We start from the raw sequence: 25,138 nt of genomic DNA, 5'->3' as shown, positions 1-25,138 counted from the left end.
CAAGCAAAATAAAACGTTCTGACTGATGAGAAAGGAAACTTATCCCGAGAAAACCCCTTACAAAAGCAAACAGGAATAAGCCACGCTCCCACTGCATCCTGGGAAAACTGCTGCTGTGTAGAAGATATGATGTAAGATTAAAAGTGCTCTCATGCAAGTGTAGTCCAGACTCGGGTTTTTCAATGGTCATGGGTGTTGTCTTTGCTGCGAGAGGGATCGGGTCGAGATAATGAGGTTAAGGCTTTGTGATGAGGTTTTTATCACAACACAACCGCCAGTGTTGCCCCACAATCGCACAATAACACATCACTCTTGAGCCCTGAGACCAATGAGGATTAGATATGGGCTATTTCTGACTGCTGAGATTACCATATGTATGCACTGGATGATGATTTACAGTCCTGTCGATCCTACAGGGTTGTTCGATATACGCATGTATCGAAATTTCTTTTACCATATTTTTGTAGTTTTTTTTTATTTTTAAATATTTCATTTTTTAAATATATATTTTATCCAAATAATATGGGTAAAATAAGAATTATAAACTTGTAAATAATCCATTTCTGACCACTAGATGGCAGCAGTCATTAAATTATAAACAGATAAAGAAGCAATTAAATCCTGGGAGATCCTGGTGATGACTGAGTGCGAGAGGATACAGTCGTTTCCGGGAGCTGTTAATGCTGATGTTTGGACATATTTTGGGCTTTCAGTTTTACTAATTCAAAATAGGGGATCGATAACAACATATCACTCAAATGTAGTGTCTCCTAAAACCGAAAACTAACATTTTTTGCAAATGTATCTCAATTTATTGGCTGGATCGACAGAACTGTATCTTGAGATCAGTGCACCGGTACAGACCCACAATACTGTGTGGAGAATTTTAATTATTCAGAAAAACTGTGCATGTGTCAGTCTTTGAAAAGTTCAATCCAAAGGTAAAGTATCGTGATTTTTAAAAAAAAATCTAACAATGTAGCTACCAGTTTTTAAAACATCAAACCTGTGTATTGCCAAAGATTAGACAGACGAGAGAGGTAGATGATGGGTTGGAGACGGCGGTTGCATTCATTTCCTTATGGTTGAAATACAGAGAGTACTGAAGCCTTTCAGAAAACGGGTTACCAAACATGATTTTTTTTTTTTGTACTCACGAGAGCTTAAATGCAATAAAATAAAAGACCAGGACAAGTGGCTAAAGCCTCAAAATTCACGTTTAAATTAGTGTACTGTTTAATTACAAGGTACAAAAGGTAGGAGAAGCCAGGAACTACTTTTTCAAATATTTTCAAGTAGTTTACTACTCCTTTAAATTGGCACCAGAGAAGCTTAGGGACATTTGTTTCTGGTTTTATTCTGTTAACATGATTTCCACCTTTTCTTGGAGAATACCAAGGTGTTCCTGAGTCAAGTGGAATACATGAACTCCCCGACATTCCGTGGGTCGACATCGATAAGGAGGTGTTCTGAAAAGGTGTCCGAGTGATCTCAACTGGCTTCAAGCAGTTGTACTTTGAATCTTCTCCTGAAGGACCGAACTCTTCAACTATTTTATCCAGGAACTCATTTTGTACCCGAGTTTATTGGCAGTGCTTATGGACAAATCTGAGAAATGCTTGGTAACCTACGATATTATTATTGTTATTTTATGTATTATTGTTTTTGTGTTTGTTTGTTTTGGGAACTACATAAACAATATAATAATCATTCATCTTTATCTTTGCTTGCATCATTTTTACCACCATTTTAATATTCATACTGTATCCGTTTCACAGGATATGACTGAAGATCACGATCTTATGAAGCTGATCTTCATAATCCTACCATCACAGTCGCGCATGTTTACCTGAGGCTAACGTTGTCTTTGTCTCTGCCTTCAAACACAAGATACCATCTGTTCCCTCGGCTCGCTCTGCGGAAGAATCTGTACATTTTTTTTTACACTTTTCTAAGGAGTCTGTGATGACAGGCTGTACGACAACATGTCACAATGTTATACAACGACTTGATGTCCACGTGAATGTTGTTGCTACAAGGTCATTTTTTTAGTTTTGTTACAGTTTGTACAGTAGACTTTATAATACGTTTGTTTGTAGCAGTTCGTTAGACTTCCTCAGCTCAACCAAGACACAAACACAACCAGAGAATTTTGAGACCAAGACAATGAAGACAAGACAAAGGGTTTTCTTTTCAAGATTGAGACCAAGATAAGTCCAAGAGTATTTACAATACTATACACAAACAGCTACTAGAGTTAAATATCTTAAGTCTCTGAGTGCTTGATCATTTTTTATGTTAAACATGTCATTAAAGGAGATGAAGAATAATGATGGTCCATCATACTTTAGATGGACTTGATGGAAGAACCAGAGACCAAGACCAGACCAAAAACAGAGACCACAAATGAGTAGAAACAAGTCCAGTCTTAAGAACTAAAACACTACAGTTCACCTAGTAGAGGAAAATATTTCAAGGTTTTTTTTACCCATAAGACTTCAACTGAGAAAAATCTCTAAACTTAGGAAAATGTTGTCGGAACATGATCTTGAGCTTGTAATCCATGTGTTTGTTTCTTCTCGTCTGGACTATTGTAACAGTTTGTTTTCATGTCTTAACAAGAAGGATCTGTCTCGCCTGCAGTTGATTCAAAACTCTGCAGCGAGAATTCTGACCTGCTCTAGTAGAAGAACTCACATTTCTCCGATCCTTAAAACTCTTCACTGGCTTCCAGTTTCTTTCAGGATCAACTTTAAAATTCTGGTTCTTACTTTCAGAGCTATTCATTGTCAGGCTCCTCCTTACATCACTGATCTGATCCAGACTTACACCCGAGCTCGGGCTCTGAGGTCTGTGGATCAGAATCTACTTATGGTTCCTGAACACGGTTCAGGACCAGAGGAGAGAAATCTTTTCAGGCTGTTGCTCCTAAGCTTTGGAACGATCTTCCTCTCTCTTTGCGCTTGATGGATCTACTGACTCCTTTAAGAAACATCTTAAGACGTTTCTATTTGTTCAGGCTTTTCCTTGAATTTCTGGAACTCCTGTGTTGTTCTCAGTATTATCTTGTTCTTTAAAGTATATACTTTTTTGAGTATTGTTTTGATTGTTTAAGCGCTTTGTGACCCTGGTCTAGAAAAGCGCTATATAAATAAATATTACTTACTTACTTACTTATGTTACACACTATGATATATATTTTAGAAAGTACACATGTCTTCGTTACACGGCTTAGACAAAAATAAATAATGAAGTATTTATAGTTTCTCCTAGACTCGCTTGGATGTCATCATAGTACAGATAAGATTAGAAAGAGGTATAACTTTCATGGTCGCATCGTCAAAAACATGTTTGAACAAAATCAAAAATGTATCGAAAACATAATCACATGGAAGTAATTGCAGTCTTTTGAATCAAGTACAGACAAAACCAACTACGTAACCCACGTCAACATCAATGTTTTGGTACCACAAGCTACTTCAAGGCCACTTAGTGACTGTAAGGACTACTACTAAGAAGCATAATTTAGAATGCATTTAGAAAGCTAAATGATATTCATAAAATAAGTCCCTGGTCTTTTTCTGATTATTACCCAAGATACTCTTAAAATACCTAAGAGTACCATGGTGCCAACGAGCAACATGCTAAAAACAGTCAAACATGTGCTTTGACCTTTTCCTTGTTTAAATGCCATAAATAGAGCAAAACTAGTTATACTAGTTATAGTACTACCTCAGTGTTGGAGCTAGTGGTGTATATTGCCAAGAATCTGGCGATACGATGCATATCATGACGCGCTATATTGCGATACTGTAGGAAAACCCACATTTGAGTTGCAGAAATTACAGAACACATGATTCTTGACAAAGTCGTCACTGCTTTAAAACCAAAATATGTCCAAATATCAGCTTATAAAGCTGCTGGAGTCCACTGTATCCTCTCGTCCTCAGTCATTGCTGGGATCTTGCCTTATGTCATTGATGCTTTAGCTGCGTAAGGTGTAGTGAATCCTGCCATCTAGTGGTCATCTAATTGCAACCCAAAAATGAACACTGCATGAATATTTGTATGTTCAATTATTTACATTTAAACAGACTTTATTATACTTTAAACAACAAATACACAAAGGAAAAAACTTAAATATGGGTATTTCTGAAGAATCAGATACGGTTCTGTGTAATATCAATGCAGTATTGTTGCGATACATTGCCATATAGATATTTTCCAACACTCTTAGCCATGGTCGGCTCTTCTTGGGAGGTTCCGGGACATTCCCTGACTGATCCGGGTGTTTAGTGTGGTTTTGCTAACGCCCAGATCTGCAAACTCGCATCTTAAATCTTCTCTTGTTTATGTTTAGGTGATCGACGTCACAGACTAATGATAAATAATCATCTGCAGTTCCTCTCTGATAACTTCAATCTTCGAATAAAAGGGCAAAAACATTATAATTTAATTCTATTTTGAAAGTAAACTAACTCTGATATTCTCATTCTGGCAGCATGATTGATATTTTCCGGGTGGTTTTAATGACTCTGTGGCGCTGGGGCAAGAAATATATCGGAGACATTCGGTCACACCAGCGTTCGGAGCTGCTACAGTCGAGATGGTCCTAATAATTGATTACACTTCTGAAGCCTCCTCGAGAAAAAAAGCTGCCGCCGGGAGTGAACACGTGCGAAGATGTTCAAGAGATGTCGAATAAAATGGGACACGAGTGTCGGAACATTGAGCTGCAACCTTTCCCGCATTTCTACTTTATTCTATTGAATTAATAAATATATGAATCACACGTGGGAGCCGTTTTAATAAAAGATAGGGGTTAGTGAGAGCAGCACGTTGTGTTTATTATGCTACATGTATTAGCGATGTGTTTTTGCAAGTATCTGGCGATACAATAAGTATCACGATACAGGGGAAATGAAACGATATATTGCAATACTGTTGGATCAACATTTTTATTCATACATACGTTTTTCATACTTTGACATGGTTTAAAATGTTCGTAGGTTAAAAAATAAACACAGTGCAGCTTCGTAGTATTACTCCAATTGATACTCGGAGAATAGCAAAGTATCACGATACAGGGGTAATGAAAAGATACATTGCAATACTGTAGGATCCACAATTGTATTCATACATCATTTTTTTCTTACTTTTAAATGGTTTAAAATGTTCGTAGATTACAAAATAAAAACTGTGCGGCTTCGTAGTATTACTACAATCAATACTCAGAGAATAGCAAAGTATCATGATACAGGGGTAATGAAACGATATATTGCAATACTGTAGGATCCACAATTGTATTCATACATAATTTTTTCGTACTTTTAAATGGTTTAAAAGTTTCCTAGATTGACAAAATAAACACTGCGACTTCGTAGTATTACTACAATCAATACTCGGAGTATAGCAAAGTATTACGATGGTGACTGACGGTTTAGCTTTATAGTTTACCAACATTTTTACAGATTTCTGAGTGCCATGTACCGCATGAAATCGGTTCAAGGTCAGTGAGTAAAATCAGGGTTAATACATAGAATGTTTTAAGACACACTGCCAATTTTAAGAAGATTTTAAGTGTACCTGTTACTATGAAAAATACACTTAAGGAAGTTTAGTCATCTGTTTTGTTGGCAATAATATAGTACCTATTTGAATTCATGTGTTTCTGATGACTACTGGAAGGGCTTTGCTGTAATGGGATTTAGTTTGAATGGAGACGGAACCCTCTAGTGATTAAGCAGCGCAACTGCATGTAACCAGTTACACAACAGTTACAAACCTCAACTAGATGTGTTGAAAAAAATGTAAATGTATACACACCCTTACTATGGATGCCTTTTGTTCCTCCAACACAATAACTTTTTGTATTTTGTACACAAATACTAGTATAAAGTTAATAGTTTCTACCTCATTGCAAAGTTGTTGTTTTTTAAATTATAAATAAAATATAACCAGGACCAGGGAAGCAAAGGATCTCTGGACCAGCAGGAGAGCGTTTTCTAGCCCAGCAGCTAATCCTGACGCCAGCCGTCACCATTATTCACACGGCGCCACGACAAACTGGGCTCTTTAGCACTTTAACTGTGGCCCGTTTCATTATGGATCGCTCAGCATATGGCTTGTGCCTACTGACGTATTGGATTTCAGCCACAGACGCAACAATGACGCCGACAGAGTTCTGTGAATCGATGGCCATTTGTTCAGTAGTTGGTTTTTACAATCACGTTTTTACATCTCGTTCTTCACTGACTGAACTGAAAACAGTTTCATAGGAAAATTACTGGACTTTTTCCAACAATACTGCGACCATCCATGCAAATGTAATGTTTTTTTAAAAGTTGTTTGTAGAAGATCTCGAGAGATTAATTAAAACACAAACAAGTTTCCTGCAAAATGTTCTAGCATTCAAGTAACAAACCCTTCTTCAGCTCATTTGTATATAGTGATGATGGTCAAAAGTCGTTTTGTACTTCAACCTTCACAGCCTTTGTTTCGTGTACAAAAAGGCAACAACTTCTGCATTTATTAAGTTATTCATGATGATTTCCTGGAAAATTCACAAGGTCAAGCACTGACTCTGGTTCCATAGTTTAGTTCTAATTATTATTTTGTAAAATATAAACATCTGATGCATTATCATGTTATTCTATATTATTTTACTTATTATTATTATGTTTAATACGCTCAAAAATGTAAACTATGAATTAAATATTGTCTAAAAAAAAAAAGGATCAGTTCATGCAACATCCTGCAACACTTCCATTTAATATAATGGTGAGTGTTTCACTAAACGGACGCTAGATGGCACTGTAGACGTAATTATTTCCTTTTTTTCTGTGTCAAAGAGGCTCAATTCTTATTCAGGGGATGATGAAGATATGGTCTTAAATTATGAATATTTATTGAAAAAAGATTGTGATTAGAAAAAACTGCATTTTGTGTGTGTGTGTGTATATATATCTCTTTTAATCAACATTATCATTTGGCAACGAGGTGTGTTGATGTGTTGTATGTTCCATCAAAGAAACACAACAACACTTTTACAACACACGTCCTTCATGTCGTCGTGAATCGCACTCACGTTAATCCTCTCGTGTTCAGACTAGGCTTGTGATCTTTTTGTCAAAGAAAACTCTCAAATAAAAGGCTGAGATTTCTTTACAAATGTTGTTGTTTGTTTTCTTGCAGGCAGGTTCATTGATTTGAACACTTCAATGAAATATTCTCACGGTGAAGGTTGTGCGTTTTTTTTTTTCTCTTTCATTAACAATATAACGGATCAGAAACTTTTGCTTCCTACGTGGAGCAACTTTAAAGTTTTATTCTATTTTGTATAGTTTATATATCACGGTCGGTATATAGCAAATATATTAACAAATAATAAAATGTATTTTTATGCAATTAGATGTTACAGTTTTGTTTCATTCTACTCACAATGTATCTTTAAAATAAGAATTTTAAAAGATCATTTTACAGATTTTATTTTACATATGAATACATTAGTGACTGGTACAAACTCACTGATGATAATAAGTAAATAAAATAGAATTAAAAGGGACTCCTGTAGTAATTTGGAAATGTTTGCAAAAAGGTTTAAGGGAATTAAAAAAAGCACACTAATTAACAATAAGAGTAATAATACGCGTTAACAACAAGGTATTAGAAAAATACAATTATTTACACAGTAAAACTAAAACATAAACATATAAAATATTTTTTTTACAGAAATAAACATAATATTTTTAAATAATACTAATTAAAAAATGTATTTAAAAGATATTTAAACCAAAATCGTTTAGAGGAATTAAAAATAAATAAATAAATAATGTAATTTGTGGTTTAATGGTTAGGGTTGTATTTAAAGATACACAAAAACTATTCACTTGATTGAATAACATGGAAATCTGACTTATTTTACTTGGAATTTTTTTTTTCTTCTATTTTTACTTTAATTTAAAGTTAAATAGATTGAAAATAGATTGTTAAAAATATGAAAAATAACATAAAAATAATAAAATAAAGCAATCAAATAAGTTTATCCCTGTCATTTTAGTATTTATTAATTAATTTAAAATATATACATGTCATTTTAAGGGTTGTTCCTCATAACTATTACATCTTGACAACATGTTTTAAATTATATGTTTGACTTCTGATGTGTTTTATTTATTGTTCATTTTAAATACGTTTAACGTTGGATTTACTTCATCTTCTGCAGTTGTACACGTTTTTCAAAATACTCTCTATGATGAGTTGTGCTCGTAATAGTGTTGACTTCTCTGGATATGTGGTACAGTCTGTGTATTCATGTGTATTCATGTCCTCTGTGGTTAAATCCCGTCACAGGAGCAAGTGTCTTTAAACAAGTCCATATTCTGTCTTGAGAGAGTCAAATATATGACGTTAAATGTGGTGAATGAATAGGAAAAAAGTGCAGTTTTCCAGCCAGCATATGTGACACTTGCCCTCTGGGGAAATACCCTCTGGATATTGTGACTGTTCTCAGTTAGAACTTTGTTCTCTACAAAGGACCCATTTTATTCTCATCTCTTCAGAAGCCTCCACATCAAAAATGTGTCTGGATAATAGGTTTCTATGTGACTGATGTCCTCCGGGCCTTGTGTCCTTGGTCCGACCCATGGGAACCAGGTTCTGTTATGACTGGCTCTCGTGTTACTGGTTAATTCCCCAGTTGTGAATTTTTAACATCTCATTATTTTTAGCTTCAATTTGATACATTCCAGCCAAAAAATATGAGACTTAAGAACAATTCCTTCCATTTCCTTCTGTCCAATATTACCAAGATTATTCAAGATTATTAATAAAACAGTTTTATTATACTTCCATACTGAAGATGTTTTATAATGGTTGCATAGCAGTACATCATCAGCATAGCAGTTGACCTCAGTCACCTGTCCAGCCTGCCCTCTTGTATCAGCTGCACTTATTAGGGCTTTAATCCATCATAAGGATTCAGCACCAGTGAAAGTCAAAGCTAATGGGACAACTGTGTTCCACCTTATTGTCTTATGTTGCCCACAACAACTAGAAATATATATACAAAGTATTGAAGGGTTGAAATCTTATGTTTAAAAGAATTACGTGACCAAAAAACTGAGCGGTGAAACACCCAAAAAGGAATAATAATAATAAAATTAGAAAAAGGATGTCACAACTTTATCTGGAGCTAGTAACAGTTTATTTTGGTGTCTAAACAAGAAGGATCTGTCTCGCCTGCAGTTAATACAAAACTCTGCAGCGAGAATTCTGAACTGCTCTAATAGAAGAACTCACATTTCCCCGATCCTTAAAACTCTTCACTGGCTGTCAGATTCCATCAGGATAAATAAAAAAAATTCTGGTTCTTACTTTCTTTTTTTTTCTTGACGTCTCTCTCACATGGCATACTAATAAAGAAAATTCCCTGCAGATTATCCTGTAAGTAATACTTCCGAATATCTGTAAAACAAACTTAAAATCTCAAGTTCATATTTGGTGTTCATGTCTCAGTAAAGTTTGTAAGCACCTCTTACGTCTGTAACTTCCCAGTTTTATTCTCTTTTTCGTCAAGGTATTCTGTGAGTCTACACTAGAAGAGAAGAACATTAATGGGTCGGAATTGCCCAAGGTCCTTTTCACCAACGACTAACTCTGCACCGATGTTGCCCATTTTTTAGAAATGATACGGTCTCTTATTAAATTGTTAAGTTAAACTGTAGCGTCAGAAAATGTGTTGGCTGTAAAAAAAAAAGTCAAACTATTTCAGATAATTTCAGGAAATAAAGTATGAATCCTTAACAAATGTGTAAGAAGCATCTTTGATGAAGTGGATATTTGTCATCAATCCATCCATTTCTTAGCGTCCCAGCATCAACGTTTAACAGTGTCTACCATGGAATAGATCAGGAACCATGTTTCCGAAAATCATATTTAATCGTCAAATTAGCAAAACCCCCAGTTTACACAGCCGTTAATCTGCGATCAAACGTTCAGCGCCGTCTCATCTGCCTTGTTTGTTGGTGCAAAGGATTAAACGTACCCTTTCAGAACCTTCCTGCCTTCATGTCCGTCCCTCGCTCTCCATTCACATGGTTCTTACGCCTCATCCCTCTCTTCACCGGCTGCGCGCCCGCGGATAAAGGGAGTAAATTACACCGAAATAAGCCGAGAAGCACTACACATCCACCCGCTTGTAATCTGCTTGGTATTCTTAGTCGCTGTGGCTTTTTTTTTTTTTTTTTTGGTGCATTCCTTCTGCATATGCATCCTCATTTGTGCATGGAGGAGAGTGTCGGAGCTAAATGGAGCTTCTTTGCTCGGATGGAGGTTAAATCAAGGACGATGTTTGCTCGGCTTTAATAACTGTAGTTTGGGGAATGTTTTTGAAGGACACAGAGCATCATTCATATTCATGTGGTGGATGTGTGATGTGTTCAAGTGCCGGCCATTACCCACAGGATTGTGACACCGCTCTTCCAGAACTTTTTTTTTAAAGGCTGCTGGTTCAAAACTGAATAGAATATTTATCAGTTCAACAGAAATCCAAGACAAAGCAGAGGCTGTTGAGTGTAATTTGCCTAATTCCGCTCAAAAAAACAAAGAATGTTTTCCAAAAAAAGCTCCAAAAACTAAATCTACCTCATTCTGATAATGTTGACAAAAAGTGTGCAGGAATTATTGATTTGACAACAAGTTCAATGGTTGGGTTGATGTTCAGGAAATGATTTTGGAGTTAACAAAAATTTCCTTAAAGTGATAGTTCACCAAAAATGTACTCATGTTCTACTCACCCTCATGTTGACTAAGGAAGGGTTGGGATTATTTTCAGAGTAATCTGTTCCTTTTTAGAGTTATGGACAAACAAGTTTGTTCATTTTAATGTAGCGACTGGAGCTCGGTTGTCTTCGTCTTCGCCCAAAAAGACACTTAAAAACATCCAAATACCTCCATACTGCTCGTCTGTAACGTCCATGTTGTATTGAAGCCTCGACATGAGGAATTGTTCTGAAATTTTAAAAAAAAGTCTATATTTAAATGTTGTTTGTAGCAGAAGTTTACAAAACAACAAGCAATATGAACAGGAAGTACTCTGGGTAGATTTCGCGAGCGCTACCAGTGTAGACTGTATTGCGCTCTGGAAGCGCTTGCGATATTTACCTGGGGTACTTCCTGTCTGAAAATAATCCCAACCCTTATTCGACTTTGTGGGTGAGTAGAACAACTCACTCTGACTCTTCTAGTAGAAGAACTCACATTTCTCCGATCCTTAAAACTCTTCACTGGCTGCCAGTTTCTTTCAGGATCAATTTTAAAATTCTGGTTCTTACTTTCAGATCTATTCATGGTCAGACCTTCCATCAGTGATCTGATCCAGACTTACACCCCAGCTCGGGCTCTGAGGTCTGTGGATCAGAATCTACTGATGGTTCCTGAACACGCTTCAGGACCAGAGGAGAGAAATCCTTCCAGACTGTTGCTCCTAAGCTTTGGAACCATCTCTGTGTTTGATGATCTACTGACTCCTTCAAGAAACATCTTAAGACATTTTTATTTGTTCAGGCTTTTCCTTGATTTTCTGGAACTTCTGTTGTGTTCTCAGTATTATCTTGACCTTTAAAGTATATACTTTATTGAATATTGTTTTGATTGTTTAAGCGCTTTGTGACCCTGGTCTGGAAAAGCGCTATACAAATGAAAATTACTTACTTACATTTGTGAAATTTGAATTATGGGTGAACTGTGACTCAAATTCATGAAATGTGTCTTATTGACTTGATAAAGTTATGAACTGAAATGAGCTCCTTGGCAGAAGTATGTGATGTTTATATATGTCACGGTACAGATTGGAATCCTACTAGTACAGATTGGAATTCCATGATTCAGTCTATTTTCCAAAACATTTTAATGTAATCCGACTTTCTCCTATTAGAATTGGAGATTGTCCTGGTAGAATTCCCATTTGTCCTACTACAGATCGGAATTCCAATATTCTAGATCCCAATACAGTAGTAGAATTCCAATCTGTACTAGTAGGATTCCAGATCCTACTGGATCCTAGTCTGTACTCTGACATATACTGTATATATGGAAATCCACTATACTCTTCCACTTTCAACACTATTAGTACTGCTACTTGGAGGCTAATGTCAGTAATGCATGTGTCATGTTCCTCAAGTCCTGATTCGGCCTTTGTTCCAGAAGATGTCTCCTTGAAAGATGCATTCATTGTCATGTCCTTTGTACAATTACAACTCTTGTCCTTTGTAAGTTGTCGCACAGCGCCATGATACTTAAGTGTACTATTGTACAGCATTATACTTTAACGCTTATCATTGTGTGAAGTGTTTGACGAGGATCAACTGGAGAGAAATGCACTAGAAATGCAAGAGTTCCTTCATCTGATCCGGGACACGGTGGACGAGGTGATTGAGGTTTTGAATGGAACATGTGGAATAAACATGTCCAAGTTTATTGTATCTTTAACTGGACTCCTTACACTTTCAGTGGACACCAGGGATTAACCGTCCATTGCATTTTCTTGCATTAATTGTTGACATTTAGTTCGCTATAAAAACATCAAAACTGTATCAAGGTTCATACGCTTGATTTGTTTTTGAGCTAATTTAGGTTTTCGTGCACTTCCAAGTAGTAGAAAATATGATTTCAAGCCAGATCCGGCCTTGGGTTTTACAACAAGTGACCTGGTCGATGGAAAAACCGAACTTTTCTTCTGATGATTTGATGAAAACACAAAAAAAAAATCACACTTTCCAAAAAGCAATTTCTCTCCAACTTCTATGACCTTCTTTTTTTTTTACCTTTTCAAATGGCATTGACGTACAGTGAAGCCTTAGAAATGCTTCGTCAAAGTACTTGCAAAATAAATATTTTCAATCAAAAGGTTCACAATCAAGAACTTCAAAAGATGTACTCCAAATATCTTCGTACATTAGTTTTTATTGTACTTGGGTGGATGAATATAGTGCGACTTGGAAGGATTATTTCACGAGTATTACCAAGGTGACTTGCAGAGTGATACTACACTAACTCACAGAGTTATACTACAGCAACTCGCCGAGTAACACTACAGTGACTCTCAGAGTGATACTGCGGTGACTCCAGGAGTATTACTACGGTGACTCGTGGTGTTATACTACGGTGACTTGTGGAGTTATACTATAGTGACTCCCCGAGTAATACTGTGGGGACCTGCGGAGTAATACTACAGTGACTCGTGGAGTAATACTTTTTTGTCGACTCGCGGAGTTATAGTACGGTGTCTCCCGGAGTTCTACTACGGTGACTCCCGAACTTATATTACGGTGTCTCCCGGAGTTCTACTACGGTGACTCGCGGAGAAATACTACGGTGACTCGCGGAGAAATACTACTGTGACTCTCGGACTTATACTACGGTGACTTGCGGAGAAATACTACGTGACTCGCAGAGAAATACGGTGACTTGCGGAGTTATACTACAGTGACTTGCGGAGTTATATCACGGTGACTTGCGGAGTTATACTACGGGGTCTCCTGGAGTTATACTACGGTGACTCACAGAGTGATACTACGTCGACTCGTGGAGTTATACTACGGTGACTCCCGGAGTTGTACTACGGGGACTTGCGGAGTAATACTACTGTGACTATCATAGAAATACTATGGTGACTTGCGGAGAAATACTACGGTGACTCGCAGAGTTACACTTCTGTGACTTGAGGAGTTATACTACGGTGACTTGCGGAGTTATACTACACTTACTCGCAGAGTTATACTACACTAACTCGCAGAGTTTTACTACTGTGACTCGCGGAGTTATACTACAGTGACTCGCGGAGTTATACTACGGTGACTCGCGGAGTTATACTACGTTGACTCGCGGAGTTATACTACGGTGACTCCCGGAGTTATACTACGGTGACTCCCGGAGTTATACTACTGTGACTCCTGGAGTTATACTACGGTGACTTGTTGAGTTATACTACGGTGACTTGTGGAGTTATACTACTGTTAGGGGAGTCGGTTCAGGCTAAGAACAATTTGTAAACATCAAAACCCCGTGTATAAATGTATAGATTGATATATTTTGCAGTGGACATCTCGGGGTACATGGGGTCTCAATCGTTTGTGTTTCTAGGAAACTAGAAATTGATGTACTGTTGATTATTACGTCTTTGTTTGACGAGTCCGTCCGTTTCTTTGACCCGCCGTGCAACAAATCAATGACACGATCTGATCACAAAGCGAGACGACTAAGCCTAAAACAACACCAGACTTCATATCAAATATTTAGATGGTGCAGAGGAAGAAGAAGATGGTGGAGCGGCTGCAGGAAGCTCTGCAGGAAGAACATGAAGGCAGGAACGAGACGACTCACACTTTGCTGAACTTCTTCTCCAGGCTGTGTGTTTGATGTACATTTAAATAGTTTCTCCCACTGTGTCCGTGGGCTGTTATCTTCTCTTCCGTTGAACTCTCAGTTCGACCGTCTCACCGAAGATCTCCGTTATGATGGCTTCTTCTGCAATTATTGTTCAACATCTCTGGTCGATGAAAAGCGTTCGACATGATCCGTCATCGTGAAGCCCCGGGAGAGTATTTGGTCCAGTGGGGAAAGTTGTTCTCTGTACTTGAGCAGCCAGTAGGAAAGACCGGATCGATTTTCACATCAGCTTTACTGTCTGTGAGGCATTCGATTCTCTTGTATTGATGACTACTGTCTGGAGAAGTTTCATTTTGGAAAAAAAAAACGAGATTTCTTTCTTATCTTCACACGCTTAGAAGCTTGTTTCTGTCCCATTTGTTTAAAAGATAAGCGTCCATTGTGCAAAAAAAGTCGGGCTTGGGTTCTTACAGACTATTTTGTGTTGGATTTCTTTGGTGTAGTGTGATATAAATTCCGTTTTATTCATGCATAATGAGACGAGGGGTTGAAGAAAATATCAATACACTTTTTCCTTCTCCTACACAAAACTTTTCCTTACGATACCGTCATTGAACGACACTGTTTTTTATTAAAATAAATATGTAAATACTTGTTTATTTTTGGCCTTCAAATCAAGGTTTATTGTTTTCAAAGTTATTTTATGGGATACATTTCTTAAAAGTGTGTATAAAATAATTCAATTTTATTTTAGAAATGTTAAAAAATTTGCAATGTTTGTTCTTCTTTTGTGATTCAATAAAACAGTCATTTCGCAGCAAAAGGGACGATGACATTGTGGCAACGACTAGGGATGAGAGGATACATTTGACTCCAGCAGCTTTTAAAGCTGATGTTTGGACATATTTTGGTTTGAAAACAAATGAAAGCAGTTACGACTTCTAAAGGGGCATGTGGTCTGTAAATACTACAACACCAGAGTCAAGTACTGGACAATACTACACATATATACTTGTAACTACACTATCGCAATATGTTGCGATATTTGTTGATTGTGTTAATTTTAGGATAACATTGTTAATAAGTTACATAATTTTTTTGGGGAGGACTCACACTAAGTGTTCAAGTGTTGTAGAACAACTGAGGATGAGAGGATACATTTGACTCCAGCAGCTTTTAAAGCTGATGTTTGGACATATTTTGGTTTCAAAACAAATGAAAGCAGTAACAACTTTGTTAAGAGTCATGTGGTCTGTAAATTCTACAACACCAGAGCCAAGTACTCAACAATACTACAAATATATCTTTGTTACTACAGTATCACAATATGTTGTGGTATTTGTTGATGATCGGTGTAACTTATTAACAATGTTATCCTAAAATTAACATAATTTTTTGGAGAGGACTAACACTAAGTGTTCAAGTGTTGTAGAACAACTGAGGACGAGAGGATACAGTGACTCCAGCAACTTTTAAAGCTTATGTTTGGTCATATTTTGGTTTCAAAACAAATGAAAGGAGTTACGACTTCGTCAAAAGTCATGTTGTCTGTAAATTCTGCAACACCAGAGTCAAGTACTCGACAATACTACAAATATATCCTTGTTACTACAGTATCACCATACTGTATATTGCATCGATGCCCCTGTATTGTGTCGTAAGATTCTTTTCATTTCAAACCCCTAAATGACTGTTCACTATTAATTTTTAATGATGCTCTATATATATACAATATTAATATTTATATAAAGCAATATATATCAGAGAAAACTGAAAAAAAACTAAACTGTTTCCTGTTCTGCTGCTGAGGATACAGAGTTGATTTATGGCTTTTGCAGAAACTTTCTTAAAAGCTAATTTACTTCACAAGGTTACAAAGTCTACATGACAAATATAACAAATATGCTTCTTACCTGTTATCCAATTCCAAAGCGTTCATATATCCCCCCCTTTTAAATTGAATGTCACTTAGAAACCGGGCTCAGCACATTTGTTAGTCTGGTCTCCTCCTCCGGTCTGGAGCTAATCCGTCCCTGAAGGGGTTAATGTGCTTCTAAGCAGCATCTTTTCTGCTCTGACTCCGAGCCAGCTCTGGAAAGTTCAGGGACCTTCGTTAAAAGGCAGCGAGTACAGTCGCTCCAGAGCCTTGGAGCTCATAATTAAAAGTGCATCCGAGTGAAAAAAGAAGTTGACAGTTATTAAAGCCTGAGGTTCAACCTTATTATACACTTCAAGCCGAGGCAGGAACCCGGGGAACCCAGATCTCCGCCCAGACGTTGTGAGGCCCGTGGTTTGTCCTCAATTTGAGGCTCGCGAGTCTGAAGCTGTGGATGTCAAATGAAGGTTATGTTTGGAGGTTGAGGAGATGTTTTTGGACAGCAGATGCAAAAGACATGTTGGACCAATAATGGTAATGAAAAACAAAGAAGAATTGCAGCTGATGTGACGTAATTTTGTCAAAAATTAGTTTTTCCTTCTCCTGTATAGAGGTGTGTTTTGTCAAGAATCTGGAGATACGATATCTATCAAGATACAGGGGCACGATACAATATATTGTGATACATTGTGATGCTGTAGTAACAAGGATATATGTGTAGTATTGTCCAGTACTTGACTCTGGTGTTGCAGAATTTACAGACCACATGACTCTTGACGAAGTCGTAACTTAAAATATATCAAAACATCAGCTGCTGGAGTCACTGTATCCTCTTGTCCTCAGGATCTCGCAGAATTTTTATTGTTTCTTTATCTACGGAGGACCCTAACCACAACAAAAATGTTATTTGCATGTTACTGAAAATAATGAATATATATTTATACACACTATATTGAAATAGCAAATTGAAATTTAAACGTGATTTAAGGACAAAAAACAATGATAACAATAAACAATTAAAAAATATAGTGTTGTTCAATATCGATGTGCAATCGTGGAAAATTATATAAAAATATTTAATATTTTCTTAACTTTCCTTAATTTGTTTTGAAACCAAAATATGTCCAAATATCAGCTTTACAAGCTGCTGAAGTCCACTGTATCCTCTCATCCTCAGTCATCACTGGGATCTTGCAGGATTTCGTTGTTCCTTTATCGCCAAAGAACATAATGGCCGCTGCCATCTAGTCATATGAAGTGTAATTGTAAAACAAAAATGAACAAATGCTGTAAATATTTCACTGTGGTTTGTAAATGTATCTAATTTAGATAACTTATTTATGTCATGACTGCTGTCATCTTGTGGCCAGAAATTCAACTGCAACACAAAAATAAACAAACAGCGAAAACATCTGCATGTTCATTTTAGATCGATTTTTAAATATCTAATTATTTTATTTTGTAGACAGTTAAAAAAAAGAATTATGATAAAAAATAAAAAGAAATGATTGAAGGTCAAAAATAAATATAGAGTGCTGTTATATCAATACGGTATCATGGCAAAAAATATTGCAATATTTAAGTCTATCAATAATTTCTCACACTCCTACTCACATATTCACTGAAATAACTCAATGAGCTCAGTTTTGCTCTTTTCCTTGAACAATTTAACCCCAAAATTGAGTTCAGATTTATTTATTTGTATGTCTTCAAGTTGCTTTTCAAAACAAACCGCCCTTGTGTGTGTTTGTGTGTGTGTGTGAAAACGCACAAACATACCGGAGTACAAGGAAGCCCCAGTTGTGTCTAAATAAAAACACTTTTTGTAACACGTCCCATCCTGGGAAAAAAAAAGAAAAAAAGTGCTGAAGTCTGACGCACAATGTTTGTGTTTCCCGTCGCGAGTGAGGTCAGAGCCGAACAGGAAACAGAAGGTGTGATGGAGCCGATACAAAGTGTGTGTTGTTGTGCCGCCGAGTTTGTCCCGAGCTAATTCTAGAGCCGTCGACACCTTCGCTGAAAGAGCAGCTTGTGCGTTTCAGTTTGTGTAAACACTCAAAGTTGTGTGTTTCTTGCAATGCTGCTTTTATGTGTTTGGATTAATGTTTAGCTTCACTTTTCAGCCAAAAAATAAACAAACTTGTATATGATACAGACTATCTTTATGGGAATATATCGGTGGCATCAGAATATTAAATAGTTTAATTTAACTTTTAAAATGTGGAAACTATTCCTTTTTTTATATTTAAAAGTTGTTGTTTTTTTTACATTTAATTCTTTTTTTTTAATAATTAAATTGAATAATTTCTATATTAAATGTTGATTTTATTATTTTCTTTAAAAGTTGGATTAATGGATTTAAATATTTTTAAAATGAATTAATAATTTTTATTTTAACTCCAATAATTCACATCGATGTGCAATCGTGGAAAACTATAAAAATATTCAAGCGTGTCAATATTTTCTCAACTGCTGTAATTTGTTTTAAAAGCAAAATATGTCCAAATATCAGCTTTAAAAGCTGCTGGCATCCACTGTATCCTCTCATCCTCAGTCATCACTGGGATCTTGCGTGATTTCGTTGTTCCTTTACATATAATTCTTTTTTTTAAATAATAAAATTTAATAATTTCTGTATTAAATAATATTTTTTATTACTTTATTTAATAGTTGAACGATTTAAATATTTTCAAAATGAATTAATTATTTTAATTTATATTCCAATAATTCAAGATAAATTCGAAATGTTATAATTTGAGTACTGAGCCGATCATGTCTATTTCCCCCAAAAATTGTGTTGACTGGCATTTTTATATTGAATTTAAAAGGCTAAGAATTAAAAAAATATATTCAATTTAGAACATTTATTTTTCAATTATTGGAATAAAATATCAAACTCTATGTGTAAAAGAAAATTATTGAATAAGGAAACAGTTTAATTCTATTATATTAAAAAAAAATCTACCTTTTAATACAAAAATGATTGAATTCAACTTAAAAAAAAAGTTATGCTTGAAAAAACAACATTTTAATCAGAAACACTTCTGAAGTTTCAACATTTGAAATACTAAACGAATCCTTTCGACACGGATATCCTTCCATACATCATCAGCAAGTGTGAACAAACATACATTCAGGAGGAATATTGAAATGAAAAACTGGTCGCTGGGGAAGCGAGTTCACCATCACTTGGTATTCATCGCCGCTGCTGTTTCAATTCCGAGGGTCTGAGTGTCTATTTTGTTCGGGCATTAAAGGATAAATCGCTGATTTGCTCCCTCGCTTGGTTATGAGAGAAGTTCCACACTCGCCATGTGAGAAAATATAGATTATCATATAGATTGTTCCATAAAATAAAAAATCAATATCCTCTTGAGTCACGTCACACCATTTGCATCCTGATTAGTATTTAATAGGAAGTCGAAATATAAGTGCGATGGAAGAACTCACTGTTGTGATAACAAAGACAAATGGTACTCGATCATAACTCAGGGCCTGGGGGCCAAAATCTGGCCCAGTCAAGTCATTTTATGTGGCCTGCCGGATGGTTGGTAAAAATCAAAGTAAATGAATGTTCATGTTGATAGTGTGACCTACAAAGATGTCAGTGTTTAAGGTAAGATAAGGAGATGCTATACTGTATGTCAATAATAATACATAGACTTACAACAAGAGTAATAATAACTAAGATTATATTATATATCATTATCATTAAAAAAGAATATTGCTACAAGACGCAAACTTGATGGTGTTACAGGCATTTCTTTAAAATCTATATTTCGTTTGGTCAAGAATTCAGAACACTAAGGAACTAAAGCTCAGCTGATAAATTGATCGTCTTATATCTTCAACAACTTAATCTTTTATTGTCATTTTCTGGTCATATCGAAGAAAGAGACACAAAAAATACTGTAGAGTTAGATTATCATAGATGTTGTTGATTCAAAATGATGTTTTTTTTCAGTTACATATGGTTTTAGTTAAGAAAAACTGTCATTAAACATTAACATAACGGATAAAATAAGTTAATCTACTGTCATATTAATTAAGAGGGAACATGTGGCATTAGTAAGACATGAAGGACAGTTTTATCTTTAACACTAGAAGTCCTAGAAAACCCACAAGGCAAACCCTGTAGACACTCATTTTGTTACGTAAACGGTGCAATCATTGTAGCACAACAGGAGGGAACCTAGTGAGAGGGGGTTGGTAGGGGAGAGGGCCCAGAGAGTTTACGTGAAACTGCAATAAAGGTCTACATACAAAAACTAAATGCAATCAATTTATCTTGTATTGGAAAAAATGTCTTCCCATATACAGTACATGTTGGAAATTTAGGAAATTAGAAGTTTAAGGAGTGAATTTTGAGAGTACGACTGGATTGATGACCTTTAAAAACCTTGATTTTTACGATAATAAAATCCTAATTCTTGACAATATAGAGTTATTTAGCAATAGTCATTTTTATTAATTAATATGCCTCCCTTTTCCCTTGATCAATTTAGTGTTTATTTTTCAATTGGTTACAAATTGGATATTTAATTTTAATTTTTGCCCAAAAACGATTTAATTACACATGTTAAGACACGCCAAACATTTTGATTTTAAATTTAAAAAACCACATACTGTAGATCCCTTTTACTATAATTAAGATAAGACAAATCCCCCAATATGTACCGTATCATTTGAACGGATCCCATCATTTTATATTATATATTATATTATATTATATCCTGCTAGTACCAATCTTGAATCCGGTAGGATCTGGAATCCTACTAGTACAATCTGAACTGTGACATATACTTGAAAAATATATTAAACAAGTGCATGTAGCACAAAAATCAACAACAATAATTAAAAAAAAATACTCTTCTGTTACTTTCCCTGCTATTGATATCAACAAATGAAATATTGTCCATGTATTTTGTGCGACAACTGACTCACAATCGAACATCATTTGAAATATATTCAAATATTATGGACTAGCTTCACCTGTTTCGAACCTTTTTTCTTTTTTTTTCTTTTTTTTTTGTATCACTGATCCGATCCAGTTCTTGTTGAAACTCTTGGACTGCTTAATATTCTCTTGCAAATCTCCTCCACCTGTGCAGCTCTCTCTCATGTATCTGCCTCTCTGTCTCTATCCAGGGCGTCCACATCACTGCCGCTCAGCGCTAACTAGGCTGCCTGGAAGCCCACAGGTACGTCGCCGCTATCTCCTCCTCCCACTCTTCTATTTATAACCAGGCTGTGCAGGATCTTCTCCCTCTTCATCCCGGCCCACATCCCTGGCAGCACCTCCGTCAACTCACGTTTTCCATGTGTGCACGGTTGCTTTGGTGCGTTAAGTTATCATAAATGTAATTTTACTATTGAATAATCGGTTAGATTCGACGTTATAGTTGATGATCGGATGTTCAGAGCCGACTTTACCGAAAATAAATAAATATTTGATACCGTATCTTAAGGTTTATAAGAAAATATTGATACATTTAAATATCACCATATATTTACATTGTACTATATCTATATATGTAGCAGCCCTGTATCATTTGTATCATTTTATTTAAATTTACAATTAATATTGATATTAATATGCATTTTTCAAATTAACTTTCAGCTAGTGATGGTCTTATGAAGCTTCACGAAACAGTGTCATGTTGTTTAGAGGTCAGTAGGTGGCGCCATTAGTTAAAAAAAATAATGTTTAATTAGAACAGTTGTTCAAAACAAATGAAAATAGTGCAGGGACGCCATCTAGTGGACTCTGAAGATAATGACACTGTTTCATGAAGCTTCATGAAACGGTAACATGTTGTTTAGAGGTCAGTAGGTGGCGCCATCCGTTTAAAAAAATATGTTTCATGAGAAAAGTTGTTTAAAACAAAGGGAAAATAGTGCAGAAGACGCCATCTAGTGGACTCTGAAGATAATGACACTGCTTCATGAAGCTTTCGGCCACTTTATATTTTTTTAAGATACCATATGGATCTTATACATTCCTTATTCATTTCCAAATTTTTCAGTTTTACAATAGTGTATAAAATAAAAAAATTAATTTAGAAAATTTTACAATTAACATAAATATTTTTTATGTTGCAATTAAACTTTCGACAGCAGTTATTATGTCCTTTGTAGCCAAGGAAACGATGAAGTTACCGCGAGATCGTGGTAAAGACTGAGGACGAGAGGATACATTTCTAACTGCATGATTAACACACGTTCAATACAATCTGTAGAGGTGTAAGAAAATACTGACACGCTTGAATATTTTTATAGTGTTTTCCACGATTGCGCATCGATTTTTAACATCACTGTATATTTTAAAATGTTTATTATTAATTAATTGTTTTTTTCTCAAATAAATCATTTTTAATTTGTATCATAGTTCTATATATTAATATATACATTTTTTATTACAATAACGTGCAAACATTCTGTCCGTTTGACAATTTTTGTTTTGGTGCAATTCAAATTCCAGCCGCCAGATGGCAGCAAGCATTACATCCTCCAAGAACAATACAATTCCTGCGAGATCCTTCCTATGACTGAGGACGAGAGGATACAGTCGACTCAGGCAGCTTTTAAATCTGGTGTTTGGACACATTTTGGTTTGAAGACAAACGAAAGCAGTTCGTCAAGTTTCATGTGGTCTGTAAATTCTGCAAAACCAGAGTCAAGTACTCGACAATACTACAAATATATCCTTGTTACTACAGTATCAGTATATATGGTATTGTTGCCCCTTGTATCGTGGTACATATCGTTTCACCAGATTCTTGCCAAAACCATTCATCTCAAACTGTTTTACGGATTATTTGACTTTCTTTCATGACAAAAAACAATGTTTGTCATCAGATACAATAGCTAGTTTCAAACTACAAACATGGTTGGATCAGATGTATTTTTCCACAGCGGCAGCTTCAATGGTCCCACAGCTGTGCTTTGATGGATCGTTGACATGTGAGACGAGTCTGATTAATGTTGTCTTTGACACAAACGGGAGGAGCGAACCGAAGAAGAAGAAGGTTGATTGAAAGGCACTTTTGATGCGAGTTAAAGACAGACCCGTCTCACTGCATTCCTGTGTGACTTTCCCATGCTGGTCTCACGCTTCACTCCGTTTGTGGAACTTCTCGAAAACCTTCGGGGCTACAGTTGACAGCTGTCAATCAAAGCGTTTACTGAGAACCTTTTTTGAAACGGTGACGCACAAAAATAAAATTTTCAGGGCGGTAAAACGAGACACAAGAGTATTTTTTTTTGTTTTGTAACAAATACACATTTAGTTTTTGGCAGCGAAGGATTCACAACATTGCAGTTACATTGTTCTGACGCTAGGGGGCACAGGAAACATTGTTTTTAATACTTACGTATTGCTGCTTTAACAATTATTTATCATTGAATCGATTGTTTTTTTTATTTAGCTCTTCCCCTGCTTTTGTTTACGTCAATGCAGTATCTTTAATATACACTTTTTTGTATTTCTAACTGCATGATTAACACACGTTCAATACAATCTGTAGAGGTTTAAGAAAATACTGTCACGCTTGAATATTTTTATATAGTTTTCCACGATTTTGCATCGATATTTGAGATCACTGTATTTAAAAAAAAAGAAAAAGTTTAGTATTAATTAATTTATCTTTTCTTTTTTCTCAAATAAATCACATGTCATTTTTTTTCATAGTTCTTTATATGGTTGATAATTCAATAAAGTGTGTATAAAATATATATTAATTTAAAAAAATGTAGTACAATAACAACAAATATTCTGGGCATTTGTTGATTTTTTTTTTTTTTTTGAGATCGTGGTAAAGACTGAGGACGAGAGGATACAATACTAACTGCATGATTAACACACGTTCAATACAATATGTAGAGATGTAAGAAAATACTGACACGCTTGAATATTTTTATATCGTTTTCCACGATTGCGCATCGATTTTTAACATCACTGTATATTTTAAAAAGGTTTATTATTAATTAATTGTTTTTTTCTCAAATAAATCATTTTTAATTTGTATCATAGTTCTATATATTAATATATACATTTTTTATTACAATAACGTGCAAACATTCTGTCCGTTTGATCTTTTGCAATTAAAATTCCGGCCACTAGATGGCAGCAAGCATTACATCCTCCATAGCTAAAGGAACAATTCTTTCGGATGACTGAGGACGAGAGGATACCGTGGACTCCAGAAGCTTTCAAAGCTGATGTTTGGACACATTTTGGTTTGAAAACAAATGAAAGCAGTGACAACTTCGTCAAGAGTCATGTGGTCTGTAAATTCTGCAAAACCAGAGTCAAGTACTGGACAATACTACACATATATCCGTGTTACTACTCTTGCAATATATCATATCATTTACTCTGTATCGTGATACTTATCGTATCACCAGATTCTTGCCAATACACACCTCTATACAGTTCAGGGCCGTAAGGATGGACACTGATGAAAACGTCAATGAAAACATAACCGCATGGATGATTTCAAAGCTATTTTCGTTCCAAATCCACTTGTTTAAACGAACCTGCCTCTGCTCCGGTTCCTCATTATCACTCCCACCACCGTGCACTTCCATTTCTTCTTCCTCTCACCTTCAACGTTCACATTCATCTTAATTTACGCCCTCGTTTCCAGGGGGCCGGCTCGGAATAGATAAAAAAAAAATATGGGAGGTAGAGTTTGATTGCACCTTGACCTTTTCTCTCTCCTTTTCACTTAATCTATTTCAATTCCCGTCGTCCTCCGGTCTTCATCATCATCCCCGACCGTCTCTCCGCGGCGAGAACCTCTGACAGCTCAGGCACCTTCTCTCGGGCCGGGTCCAGGTCGAGATGAAAGCTTTTCGGTAGGACTTTTTGCT

At 35.8% G+C, this 25,138-nt stretch overlaps 1 protein-coding gene across 1 annotated transcript in view; it reads left to right on the top strand.

Annotated features, from left to right (window-relative positions):
• The window catches only part of mid2 (midline 2), a 179,594-nt gene that overhangs the window by 12,656 nt on the left and 141,800 nt on the right, over positions 1–25,138 (top strand). The window contains exon 2 of the mRNA XM_087799612.1: positions 21,413–21,465. The gene's annotated coding sequence lies outside the window, so the exon portion shown is untranslated. The remainder of the gene's footprint in view (positions 1–21,412; positions 21,466–25,138) is intronic.

Source organism: Callionymus lyra, chromosome 9, assembly GCF_982586985.1.
Source record: "Callionymus lyra chromosome 9, fCalLyr1.hap1.1, whole genome shotgun sequence".
Classification (NCBI taxonomy): Eukaryota; Metazoa; Chordata; class Actinopteri; order Syngnathiformes; family Callionymidae; genus Callionymus; species Callionymus lyra.
This window is presented reverse-complemented; position numbering and strand designations above follow the sequence as displayed.